Source organism: Lycium ferocissimum, chromosome 1, assembly GCF_029784015.1.
Source record: "Lycium ferocissimum isolate CSIRO_LF1 chromosome 1, AGI_CSIRO_Lferr_CH_V1, whole genome shotgun sequence".
Taxonomy (NCBI): domain Eukaryota; kingdom Viridiplantae; phylum Streptophyta; class Magnoliopsida; order Solanales; family Solanaceae; genus Lycium; species Lycium ferocissimum.
The window spans coordinates 11,360,354-11,373,545 of record NC_081342.1 but is presented as its reverse complement, the minus strand read 5'-3'; positions in this window follow the sequence as shown (position 1 = coordinate 11,373,545).

Sequence of the window (13,192 nt, the reverse complement as noted above, 5' to 3'; positions counted from 1 at the left end):
GTGACGGTCTATGACCCGAGAGACACCGTATCTCATTTATGTGCTATGTGGAAACATGTTCGTGCCTATGTGATGAACCATTGATCCTATGGTGACAGGGGAATCTTAACCGTGTTTTATTTTGTAGATGGAACGAAGAATCCATTTTGACATCATCACTGAGGCTCCAGAATTGTTGAGGGCCTGGTATGAATGGTTGGGGGATACTCACCAGAGAACGATCAACTGCACTTTAGGACACTTGCCTTCTATTATGACAATGAAAGGTCGCTCGAAGCTGATAGATATACTAGCGGGGTATTGGGATGATAAAGAAATGTTGTTCCATTTCGGTGACATCGAAATGACTCCTACCCTAGAAGAGATTAGGGATGACATAGACAGCAACAGAATCTGTCTGAGGAGGCGATACAAGCCGGATCACAATTTGTTATTTCCACAGAAGCCCACCTTCGGCCAAATCATGAGGTTTCTTGTTTTCACTGAAACACCTTGGGTGCAAGGGCCATTGTAGCTTTCAGAGATCTATACCGAAGATTCGGGGATGTCACCGGATACACTCTATATCGAAGGGAATTCAGAAGTCGAGAAGAATGGGAGACCACTAGGCCTTTAGTCTTCGCCATAGCCTTATTGGGCACTATGGTGTTTCCACAGGACGAGCCATTGGCTATAGACACCCGGATGATCTATTTGGCCCATACGATCTTCCACGGCATAACCAAAGATCAAGAAACAAGGTATTTTGACCTGGCACCCATCATACTGGCCGACATATTTCGGGCCCTAGACAAGTGTCGAAATCATTTCTGACACTTCCAGGGATGCAATATGTTGCTGCAATGGTGGATTATCAAACACCTTAAGATGGCCAAAGAGGTCCAGGGTTGGAGTCGACAGAACGAGATAGATCGCCTTGTGAATTACTGTCCAAATCTCGGGTTCATGTCCAAAAATGCTTGGGTTGAATTCTTCACCGACTTGACTGAAGATCGGATCCATTGGATGTTTCCTAATTTTATATCCGAGACTGTGGTGGTCCGAGGCAAGAATTGCCCATTTGTACCGCTAGCTGGGGTTTGAGGAATTCGTCTTGATTATCCATCCTGGGTGTTGAGACAATTCGGCAGGAGGCAAGTGATACCTCGAGTGGGAAGCTCTGAGCAGTTCATCATTGAGCACACAGACTAGAAAATCAAGCACGCGGGGGTGATCCTTAGAGAATGGAATGGCCACGTAAGCTAGGGTCCAGATACTTTGGCCCCAGACAAGCTTGAGGCAGCGTGCGACCTGGGATATCACGCATAGCTGCAGGCATACTTGGCGCTTACGCCAGGGCTCATACCTTCCCAAGAGGCCCAAGAAGAGGAACGTATGAAAGAATGCTTGGAAGGTACAGACGAGCATTTGGCCAGGATCTTGGAAGAGATAGACCCGGTGATCGTTAGAATGGAGATATATCAGGCACGCCTTCATATCCAAACCACCCTTCGAAGGGTCAAGAAGGCCAAGCCTCGACATCAGCCATTGGAGGACTTCCTTGATTACTGTTTTTTTCATTATAAGCCCCATGTCGGCTATGTCATTACTTTTTGTAATCCCTTCGGGGAAGATATTACTATTATTTATTAATTGTTATGACTTTTTTGGGGCAATGGTTCACCTTCACAAATGGCACTTACATGTTTCGAACGACTAAGAAGGCCTCAACTCAAAAGGCCCTAGGGACACGAGTAGTATAAATACCTGTAAACTACATGCTTATTTCTTTGCATGCTTAGCGTGACTATATATATAACCATATATTAAGCATGAGTACGGTTGGTCCAATAATCCAAACTATGTACCCAAAAGAAAAACCATAAGGCTTGAAACTTACCCGAGCTTATCTCCACAAAAGGTTGACTTATGATGGCAAATCAAGGAGGGCATGAAGCACGGACCTTAGGGGAGACCGCTGAGACGCTGCAATGCAATGTGCTGCATGTCACGACCCAACCCCGTAGGCCGTGACTAGTGCCCGAGCTGGGCACCCAAACACATTCATTAATCCGAATCACATACAGATGGCTTATACGTATACAAATATCAGACGCTGTCTCAAACTGTCTTAAACACAAACATATGTATGTCACAGAAGCCGGCAAGGCTATCATATGGCGCAACAACCCAAAATATATACAAATGCAAGCCGACAAGGCTGCCACGGCGAATGGGATTGCTCAGAACATAAAACATACACACCTATACAGAAATAACCATAACCCACATACATGTCTACAGACCTCTAAACAGAACAACAGAATCATATGACGGGACAGGGCCCCGCCGTACCCCTGAATAAACAAATACGTATGCAACGGAAGAACATATATACCAAAACATGGGCTCCAAAACAAAGGGAGCACTCAACCGCGAGAATAGGTGTCCTAAGTTGATCACCGAACCGTGCGTCCGTGCACTGCGGGCATGAAACGCGACCCCGAAGAAAGGGGGTCGATACGGAATATGTCCGAGTATGCAAAGCGAGAGGATACAATAAACGGGCGAGTCATAATCGAAAGCAGTACGAAAATAAGTGCAATATCCAAAATACCAAAATGTTTATTTTTAAAATGCAAATCATGCATGGGGTTCAGAAAATATGGTCGCCCGCCCGTCAATGGCGCCATAACACATCATTTCATATCTCCGAAATCCGACATATCCCGTATCACATATACACGGTACCCGGCCCTATAACGGAGGCTCGGCGAACCGGACACATCATAACACCAGATATACACGGTACCCGGCCCTATAGCGGAGGGGCTCGGCGAACCGGACACATCATACTCCAGAACATAACATAGTGCGCACGATAACATAACCGGCCCGGACTCGGCGAAGGATGCAATAACCATTTGCACGAGCAGAGTTGTGAGTAACCATATGCATAAAATCATTATCATAGACTCAAAAGATAAGTAAACTAACCATACTTGGAAGTCGGGATAATAGCCATACCATGTTCTTTCAAAAGTCATCAGAACTACATAAAGGAAAGTCGCGGGACCCACGGACGGGTATCAACCCAAGCCGGGCCCGCCTACGGAAAACATAGTCATCATATGCTATAAAACCTCCTACGAACATATCGAGGCGATCCGGTTCCTAAATTGCCTACGAAAGTTATGGCCCTTTTCCGACGTAAAACTTTCTAAGAACTAAACTTTTTTATGCAACATTTGAAAACCAATTATTCCAAAGACATGAGGGCCATTATTTCATCACATTACGAATGTCAAAGATAAAATGCAAATAAAAATCGTAGGCATACTCGGATCGCAAGAATAGAATTTTCTCGAGGCTCGTGTCATAGCCTATTTACAACTAAGGCATGCCAAAAGAAGGAAGGGTTAAGCTTTACATACCTCGTTCGCTCTCAAAGCTAATCCAAACCAAACCTATGTCTCGGACTCCCCAAGATCTACATAACATCAATAAATACCAATGTTAACTATAGGCATTTAGGAGTTCATTTCCAAACTAGTACGTAATTCTACGAAAATTTGGGCAGCATTTCCCCTGTAAATGCAACAACCCCGAGAATTCAACTCGGCCAAATTCATCAACAACAATACCAACAACTATTCCAACAACATCAACAATCAGTTCGAAACGCATTCGAATATTAATAATTCTTTTCCACGTATTCCGACAACATTCCAATTATGTTCACTTTAACTACTTACGTTCAAACCAACATCAACGCTCACACATTCAATTACTAATCCGAAACTATTCAAACAATATTCAAGAACACTTTAAACAATTCACACAATATTTCAAACAACCCAACAATACACCAATTCACCCGAAACTGCCCCCAAACCCGAGAACCCCAACCATAACACATTCCTCACTTCCGAATCATGATTTGCACCAACAATCCATACTCTAACAATGTCATTCTCATAAATATAGAAATTACATTAAATGCACATTAACCTCCAAATCAGCCCATAACACTTACAATATCAACTTGAGTCATTAAACTCTTTCGCCAACATAGAATTCATAACGACAATAATTAAAATACTAAATAGAATTGATCCATTCTTTGTCATATAACATGACCTATATTCGGCCATCACTACACACACATATATTGATGATTCTCATCCATTTCCTCACACTACAACAACCAAACATGATAACTAGAATTAATTCATCATTTCAACACAACATCACACACTACACGGCCATACACCATGTACACGGCTCAACTTCAACATGCTATATTTCATGAATTTCATCCATTTTGACATACTACGACACACATAAACCATCCATAACACATAAAACAAGATTAAACCTTACCTTTCTTCTTAACTTCCAACTTAGCTAGGGTTGGCAATGAATGAAAACGAGCGGTTTGTTGACCCAAACAACAACTCCACGTTAACAAGGACCCTTCAATTAGTGGGTTTGCTAGAATGAAATATTTTTTTGATGGCTAATCTTGGTCTTCAATTTTTGGGGGTTATGGCCGAATGGCCTTGTTCTTGGTCTCCAAGTTCTTGATTTTTCTCTAAGTGTGGAATAATGAAAAGATGACTTATTAGTCATCTTTTGTGCTCATATATGAGTTACACAAGTGTCCATGGCCCACACATGGGTTGGATCAATTAAATTTGGCCACACCATGTGTGGGGACCATTACCACGCCACACGGCCATATGGCCAATAATTCATGAATTGTCAACTTTCCAATATTTCACTTTTAGCCCCAAATTTTTCTAAATGTTCCATACCAATAAATTCATGAACAACTTATGCCTTAAAACGAAATCGAAGGTCAAAAGTCTCGACTTCGTATCCCAGAATGGTCTTGTCCCTAACTTATCGTGGTTAACCCGGATTGTCCCAATGTGTAAAATACGGGATATAACATTGCAGATGGAAAAACACCTCCAAGAAATAGGGAAAAAGATTGAAGAAGTAAACGAATTACTAGACATGGTTGGGAACCTGTCGGAAGGCATACCCCAGGAATAGTACTATGAAAATGTCCCTGAAGAGGTGAGGGAATTAGTGCTAAACTACATACCGCTAGAGAGAACCAACGTAGGACAAGGAGCCAGTTCAGATTTGTGGGTGTTCGCATCGGACCAGCCAGAAGGAACAGGGCCCCAAGAAAGGGGTCCTGAGCACTTTGAAGAAGAAGAGCCGGAGGAAGGAGAAGAACCGAAAGAGGAAGAAGAAGAGCCGGAGGAAGAGAAGAAAGAGCCTCAGGACATGGAAGAGCCTGTCGACATAGGGATCAAAGGAGAGGAGAACCCATTTGATATGTTCCTCGAATTTTAAGGAAACGACGCGATGATGAATCTAGTTATTATGCCCCCACTGACGTGAGAACGGATTTCTATGCACCTTCACCCATGATGATGTCTGCTGCCTCTACTATGGCTTTTGAGCACTTTGGAAGGACAAACCTTCCTACGCCGGCCCCATGGAGCATATCCTTCAAGGCTCGATATTCCCCGTTCAGAGTAGCTCTGCTTCCCGTCACTTGCAAAGAAGTGTTCGGGAAAATGATGGCCGATGGGATGGATTGCACCTCTAGGGCTGGATTATTGGGTCCTGACTTGGTATATGCTTACAACAGATGGCCATTCCATCTCAACCAGGCAGGCCACACCTTGAATGAATGTCTGGTGTTGAGAAGAAGGATTGTCAGTTTAATCAACGACAAGGTCATCGAAACTTTATGGGGGCCACACACTTTGCTGGTCTACGACCCCATCACCCTAGGAGAGGAAGTTACCCTCGAGACCCAAGTGTGGCAGTACGATTTCACAATTTTCGAGGAGTTATACGCCTGCCTTTTCTCAACTTTGGCTTCACTAAACAAGATCCGGCCTGTGGAACCTATTTACGAGCCCGCACCATTAGGGCCCAACAGAATTAAGTTCTGCCTGTACCATACTGGAGCCAGAGGCATGATATTGAAAGATGCCATGCTTTCAAGCTTGAGCTCAAAAATTTGATCAGGATCGGACAGATTTTGGTTCTTCTCGCACCATGGTTCTGAACAAAGAAAGATTCGACCTGAGAAGGCAAGGAGTAAGGATAGTGGCTTGCAGGAACTAATTTTTGGTAGATATTAGGTGTCCCGTCTTTTGCACAAATGTTACCCCCACCCTCATAAAAATATAAAGGAACCGCGCCGACCTGATGTCCCGATAGAGGGATACACGGGAAGCCCTAGTCAGGCCTGGTCTTGGGATGTCTAAAGCTAGGATTAGTCAAAGGATATTTAGGAAGAAATGTATATCCTTCTTTGTAATCGAACTACGTAGGGTCTGATTTCCCCCGGTGGGATACATAGGCAGTTTATGTAAGACTTTGTCCCTTCATAGTTTAAATTATAAACCCTCCCACCCCTTAAGTTTGCTTAAGAATTTTATGACAGATTAGCCGTGATAAGTCGACTGCAAGACCACCAAACCTAGATCCACCCGAACATAAAAGGCCTGTAATGTCCAAAACCTTAGAACATCGGATCGAAAGTACTCAAGCTTCAATATATGACTTTGTGTGCTACTTGCGCTTTAAATACCCATATGTGATATTTTGCCTTTATGCTTGAGGCCCAGAAACTAACTTTCTTTACTTTTGAGTTATTCTTCTCTTATAGAAAGAGGCCAGTTAGTGTGACATCAAAAACTGACATACTTGACAAGATCCAAGGCTGTGTTAGCATCCCTCTCCGACAAAGGAACAAACAAAATGATTGGTACTGCCGAAGAAACAAGAAATGTGCTCGCCCTCAGCAACGGAGATACCCAAGACTCACAAGAGGCAGCAGCCCAAGAGGATGTAATTGCGACGTTGTTAACCACCGTCGCCACTCTCCAAGAAAACGTGGCCAGAAGAGAGGCGGCCGATGCCGAAAAGAATAACTCCATTGAGGGAAAAGGCCCCCTCCTTCCTTCCCATTATTAAGCTCTCCAATGCCCAACTACTTCCTTGTTTACCCATCAAGAACCTTTCCACCTCCACTAAACATTGAAAATCCAAACCATGCTGGTCCCTTCTGCGGCGCCCTGCCACTAATTAAAAACTCCTAAGCTCCAGGAACCACCCATTCAGTCCCTTCACACCAAACCCCTCAGCCGGCATTCTTCAACCCGGCAGGCCAAGCACACGCCTCAGTCCCGCCATTAGGGAAAGTTACCACCATTCCGTTTAACTAAACGTCCTTCTTCACCCCCAACATCCCAATGAATCCTCCCCAAGGCACAAGGAGTTGGATCATTATGAAGAAATAGAGAGGATTTGGAGAGATGAACAAGACAGGCGTGAGAAAGATATGGAGAGAAAGATGGAGGAATTGTTGGAAAAGTCCAAAAGATCCATGAGGAGGGTCACGGGCCTAAGGTATGATGACTTGTGCATGCACCCAGATTTAGACCTGCCGGAAGGGTTTAAAATCTCAAAATTCGAAATGTTCAATGGGCTGGGAAACCCCACAGCACACCTCCATTCATACTGCGACTAGTTAGTTGGAGTGAAGAGGAATGAACCCTTGATCATGCGACTATTCAGTCGTAGCCTGCTCGGCGAGGCAGCCGAATGGTTCACCACACAAGATATGCGACAGTGGCTCCTGTGGGAGGACCTGATAGAATCCTTCATGGAAAGATTTCGTTTTAATATCGAGACCGTGCCAAACTGTTACTACCTCAAAAAGGTCAAGCAAAAGTCGACGGAAAACTATAGGGAATTCGCTAGCAGCTGAAGGGCTGAAGCGGCCCGTGTGCAACCGCTAATGAGCGAGGGAGAACTCGTTTCCATATTTATCAGGTCACAGGAATCGAATTTCTATGATAGGATGTTGTCCATGGTCGGGAGGCCATTCTCTGAATTAGTAAGAATGGGAGGGGCCATAGAAGACGGCCTTAAAACTGGAAAGATCATCAGTATCTTTAACAAAGCGTCTGGGCAAGACACTGCTGGAATCTTTCGCAAAAAGAAACAGGACATGGCAAGCATATCCCACCATTCAAACCAAAACCCAAAAAGAACACCATCTTCTCATCAAACTCTACCCCTCCTAAATTACTCAGCCCCTCCGTACGGCCCAGCACCCGTGAACTACAAACAACCAACCTTCACTACCGCTATACTAGCATACACTACTTCACCCAGTATCCGTGTATCCGCTCTTTCTTACCAACCGCCAACACAACAAACATACCAGCCACCGCCCCAACAATACTATCGTCCACCGCAAAATAACCCCCACAAGCCTATCAAACCCAGAATTACCAAAAGCAGCCAACACCCCCAATATATAATGTGCCACGTCCAACTTTTGAGAAAAGGCCTGTGAAGGAATTCACGACACTCCTCGAACCAAGGGCTCGATTACTGAAGAGGCTACTAATCGCAAGGTTAATCCAGAAAGCCTTGGCAAAGCTAGCACAGCCAGGTAGCAGATTCTACAGGCTTGATTAGACTTGTGCCTACCATTCGGGAGGGAACGGGCACAGGATAGAGGATTCCATAAACCTAAAACACAAAATCCAGGATCTAATCGATAAAAGAAAAATCATTTTGGAAACTGCCGCTCCCAACGTGAACACGAACCTGTTGTTGAATCATGGGAACAGTGGGGTCCATATGATAGAAAGGGATGAAGACTGGGAAGCTTGCAGAACATTGTCTCCCAAAGTCACCAAGCTTATTGAACAGACGATTGTTTCCCTCACACTCCAGGAATATCCCAAATTCAAAGTCTTGATCCCCAATCTAAGTGATACAAGATTAAGAACGAAAATAGAAATAAAAGGCAAGAAACAAAAGGGATAGATAATTTGACACAACTTAAAAGCTAATTTAGCAACCAAAGTTATAGAAAACTAAGACCTCTAAATTAAGAACAAAAGAAACACCAAATTCCAAGGAAGACCTCAAGGGATTTGAATCCCAAGCAACCTTTCCTCTCAACAATTACACAATCAAAGGCTTCACAAGCTCTCAACTCTCAAGAGTTTTACAATACCAAATATCAATATTCAAAATAGTCTAACCCTAGAAAAATGTTTAAGTATACTACTTATACTAGGATAATAAGCAAGACAAGCTAGCTATTACAAATATACCCTTAATGAAGCAAGGGCCTTGTTTGGTAGGTCTTCCTTGGAAATGAAACTCGAAAAAAGCTTGCATTTAAGTATTAGCCTCTTTACATGCATAGCCATCTTCGTCACTCTTCTCCATTCCATCCTTCCAAACAATCTTCCACACTTGGGATCCTTGGTATGGCACTAATGCATGCTCAGGAGGGCCTATCTTCATGTGCAACCCTTGTGATGTTTGGGGTTCCTTGACTTGATTCCACATAGGTGATTTTGGGGAAACTAGGATTGCATCACTGAGGGTTCCTAAGGCTATATTCAGAACCTTGGTCCCAGCACCTGTGGTGGCCCAGGTAGCACAACAGATTGTGCCGGACCCTAAAAAGCCAATCAATGTGCAGACTGCGATGACCCAAGGCATGACTCGTTCAGGGAGATGCTAAACTCCTGAAGAATTAGCCCAGAATACCACAAGGAAGGAGAATACTCAGAAAAAGCCAATAACAAAGGAGAGGCCGAAGATTTCTAGCGACGCATGCAGCCAAAAGATTATTCCATTATCGACATTTGAAGAAGATGCTGGCGCAAATCTCGATGTTGTCACTATTGGCTAGCTCACCTTCGCATAGGAATGCCCTCATGCAGGTATTGGATGATACACACATACCAGTAGGTACGAGCAGTGAAGATTTGGCCAGGCTAGTGGCCCATATCATTAGGGAACATATAATTTACTTCTCCAAGGAAGTGCTGCCTGTCGAAGGGACGTCCACAACAAAGCCCTCCATATCACCTTGGTATGCCGTGACAAGGCCGTAGGAAAAGTACTTGTGGATAACAGGTCAAGCCTCAACATTTGCCCCGTAACCACCCTAACACAGCTTGGCTATGACATAAGCAAGATTCGCTAGAGTAGGACGAACATCAGGGGATTCGATGGATCCTCAAGTGATTCCTTGGGAGAGGTCGATATACAAATCCAGGTCGGACCTGCCTCCTTCACAGCAGAGTTCGAAGTCATGGCAATCACGGCCAATTACAACATGCTCTTGGGAAGGCCCTAGATCTACTCCGCCGGTCTTGGTACCGTTGAGTCTGCACCAGGCCATAAAATTCAAGTGACAAGGATGGGAAATTGTGGTGACAGCTGAGAGGGATATTTAGGAGCACCCTTATGACATCGTCCCTGTGATCGGAGGGAGTCCTCATTTCTCTAACTTTCATATAGTGGAATACGTGGGGGCAACCCATGCAGAAGAAGAGGTCAGTAGGCCTATGTCGACAGTCTATAGAATGATTGCCTCTACCCTGCTGAGAAATGATTTTGAAATGGGAAAAGGTCTAGGAAGGGACCTCGAAGGGATAACAGAACCTGTGCCAATCCCAAAAGAAAACTACCATTTCGGTCTAGGGTACACCCCTAACGAAGACGAGCTCACGAGAGCAATCAGAAATGAGCCCAGAACAGGGAATCTACCTCGTCCAGTTTCTAGTCTATACTAGTCATTCCCCAGAAAGTTGCCGATGCTGAATGAAGAGGAAGCTGATGGAAGTCTCGAGTCACTGTTCCAAGAAGAGGGATGCTATGTGGTCATTGAAGAAAGCCAGGAGATGCGAAACATACGTAGTCTGAGGCCGAAGAACGCCTGAACAATTGGACATCCACCTCCTTCTTGGCTCCTCGGTAGAGAGATGGACTTTTGTTGGAAAAAAAATCTTTTGCTAAAAACGGTGATATCGACTGAGGCCCGAATGATCGCCCCTTTTCCTGAAAAGTATTTTGCATTATTTTCAAAATAGAAATGGCCCGACGTTGTTTCGGACCAGGACCACAGTTGTAATCAGTTACCTTTTGAATCAATGAAAGCCTCGATCCACACAAATCACTACTGGTTAATAATAACTATTTTTTCTTACTAACTAGGTAATAACAACCGATAATAAGACTAATTTCACTTCGCCTCGCTTTTCCAGTAATAATAATAATAAAACGACCAAAAATGTCATGACATGTCATGAAACGATCGAAGAAAACAACCAACAGTAGTACGAGGAGTACAACGAGTCGACGATGATACCAGAAGGGCTGGTAGAGAAGCTGGAAGAATTAGAAGAGAAGAAGAAGCCAAATATGGATGAAACTGAGGTGATCAACCTCGGTGACGGGGAAGATGTCAAGGAGACACGAATCAGCGCTCACTTAGGAGCCCCGCAAAGGGAAGAGCTCATAGCTTTGCTAAAGAAATATGTGGACGTCTTCGCTTTGTCATAAGCGGATATGCCAGGGTTAAACACTGAGATAGTGGCCCACATATTGCCCATCAAGGAGGGTTTTGCATCGGTCAAACAAATGACGCGAACATTCAAACCAAACATAGGTATCAGGATAAATAATGAGGTCGAAAAGCAGATCAAGTCGGGAATAGTGGAAGTAATGTCTTAGCCCACTTGGGTAGCCAAGATACAACCGGTACCCAAGAAGGACGAAAAGATCCGAATCTTTGTGGACTATCGAGATCTCAACCAGGCCAGTCTAAAGGATAACTTTCCTCTCCCGAACATCCACATCCTGATAGATAACTACACCAAGCATGAGCTATAGTCATTTATGCATTGTTTCGCCAGGTACCACCAAATATTCATGAGCAAGGAAGACGCTGAAAAGACAACTTTCATCACCACTTAGGGAGTCTATCATTGCAGGGTAATGTCGTTCGGCCTTAAAAACTCCGGCGCCACATAAATGAGAGCCATGACTACCTTATTCCATGATACGATGCATCGAGAGATTGAAGTCTATGTGGTCGATGTCATCATAAAGTCGAAAGAGAGCTCAGAGAACACCATACACTTGCGCAAGTTCTTCGACAAGCTTCGCAAATTCAATCTGAAGCTGAACCCGGCTAAGTGTGCATTCGAAGTGCCTGCTGAAAAGCTATTGGAATTCATAGTCAGCCGTAGGGGCATTGAACTAGATCCTACCAAAATCAAAGCGATTCAGGAATTGCCGCCGCCCAAAACCAAGAAGGTGGTCGTGAGTTTCTTGGAAGGTTGGAAGGCGTTCATAGCCCGGAGTCCCACCGTGATCATGGAGCCAATCCTTAAATTGCTCAAGAATGACGCTCCCATGAACTGGATGGAGGAATGCCAAGGGGCATTCGATAAAATCAAAAGGTATCTCTCCAATCCCCCCATTCTTGTTACACCTCAAAAAAAATTTCGTTAACGCACAGTGAATAGACTAACGAAGAGAATGAAGTATACAATATTTCGATAAGTGAGAAATAGCATTTAATGATCCTAATTAATATTTCAAAGGCATTTGAGGTAAGAGAAGAAAGTTGCCAAGAAAAGGCAAGGTATACGTTATGTATCGGAAAGGATTTACGAGTACCAAGTTAATGATGACTTAACAATGTCTTGGAGAAGAGTTATAATGTCCCTTAGATTGTTAATGAGGAGCTAAACAAGTGTTAAGAAGGTTCCATAAGGATTGGAGGTCGAACGGGTTGGCTGAAAACCATTTCAGGGAAGTGGAGTTATACGACCACTTATACGGTCCGTATAACTTTATACGGTCAGTATAAGGGGTCCGTATAACTCCCAGCAGGGAGATGATTTTTTGTTTGGTGAACCACGACCACTTATACGGGTCGTACAATGTTATACGGACCGTATAAGTGTCCGTGGAAGTCCCGACGGGCTGATTTTTAGTTTTTGTATAAATAGATGCCTTGGGTTCTTTTACTTCATTTTTCATCTTCTACAAGTATTGAGAGCTCAAAACCCTTCTCTAAGCATATTCCATTCAAGTCCAAGAGAACACAAAGATCAAAGACTAGAATCAAGTGTTTATGTGTTAGAAAGCGTCCAAGGGTTAGAGGACTAGAAAAGATTCCATTGGAGATGAACTAGGGTTTTGTTCAAGTCAAGTGTTTCCACCCAAGGTTTATTCCTACACCATCTAAGGTAATTTTTATGGTATCTCCATGTTATTTAAGGTATTGAAAAGTTAAATCACTTGGATTATCGAAGGGAAAAAGAAAATGGTCATTTTTTGTGGG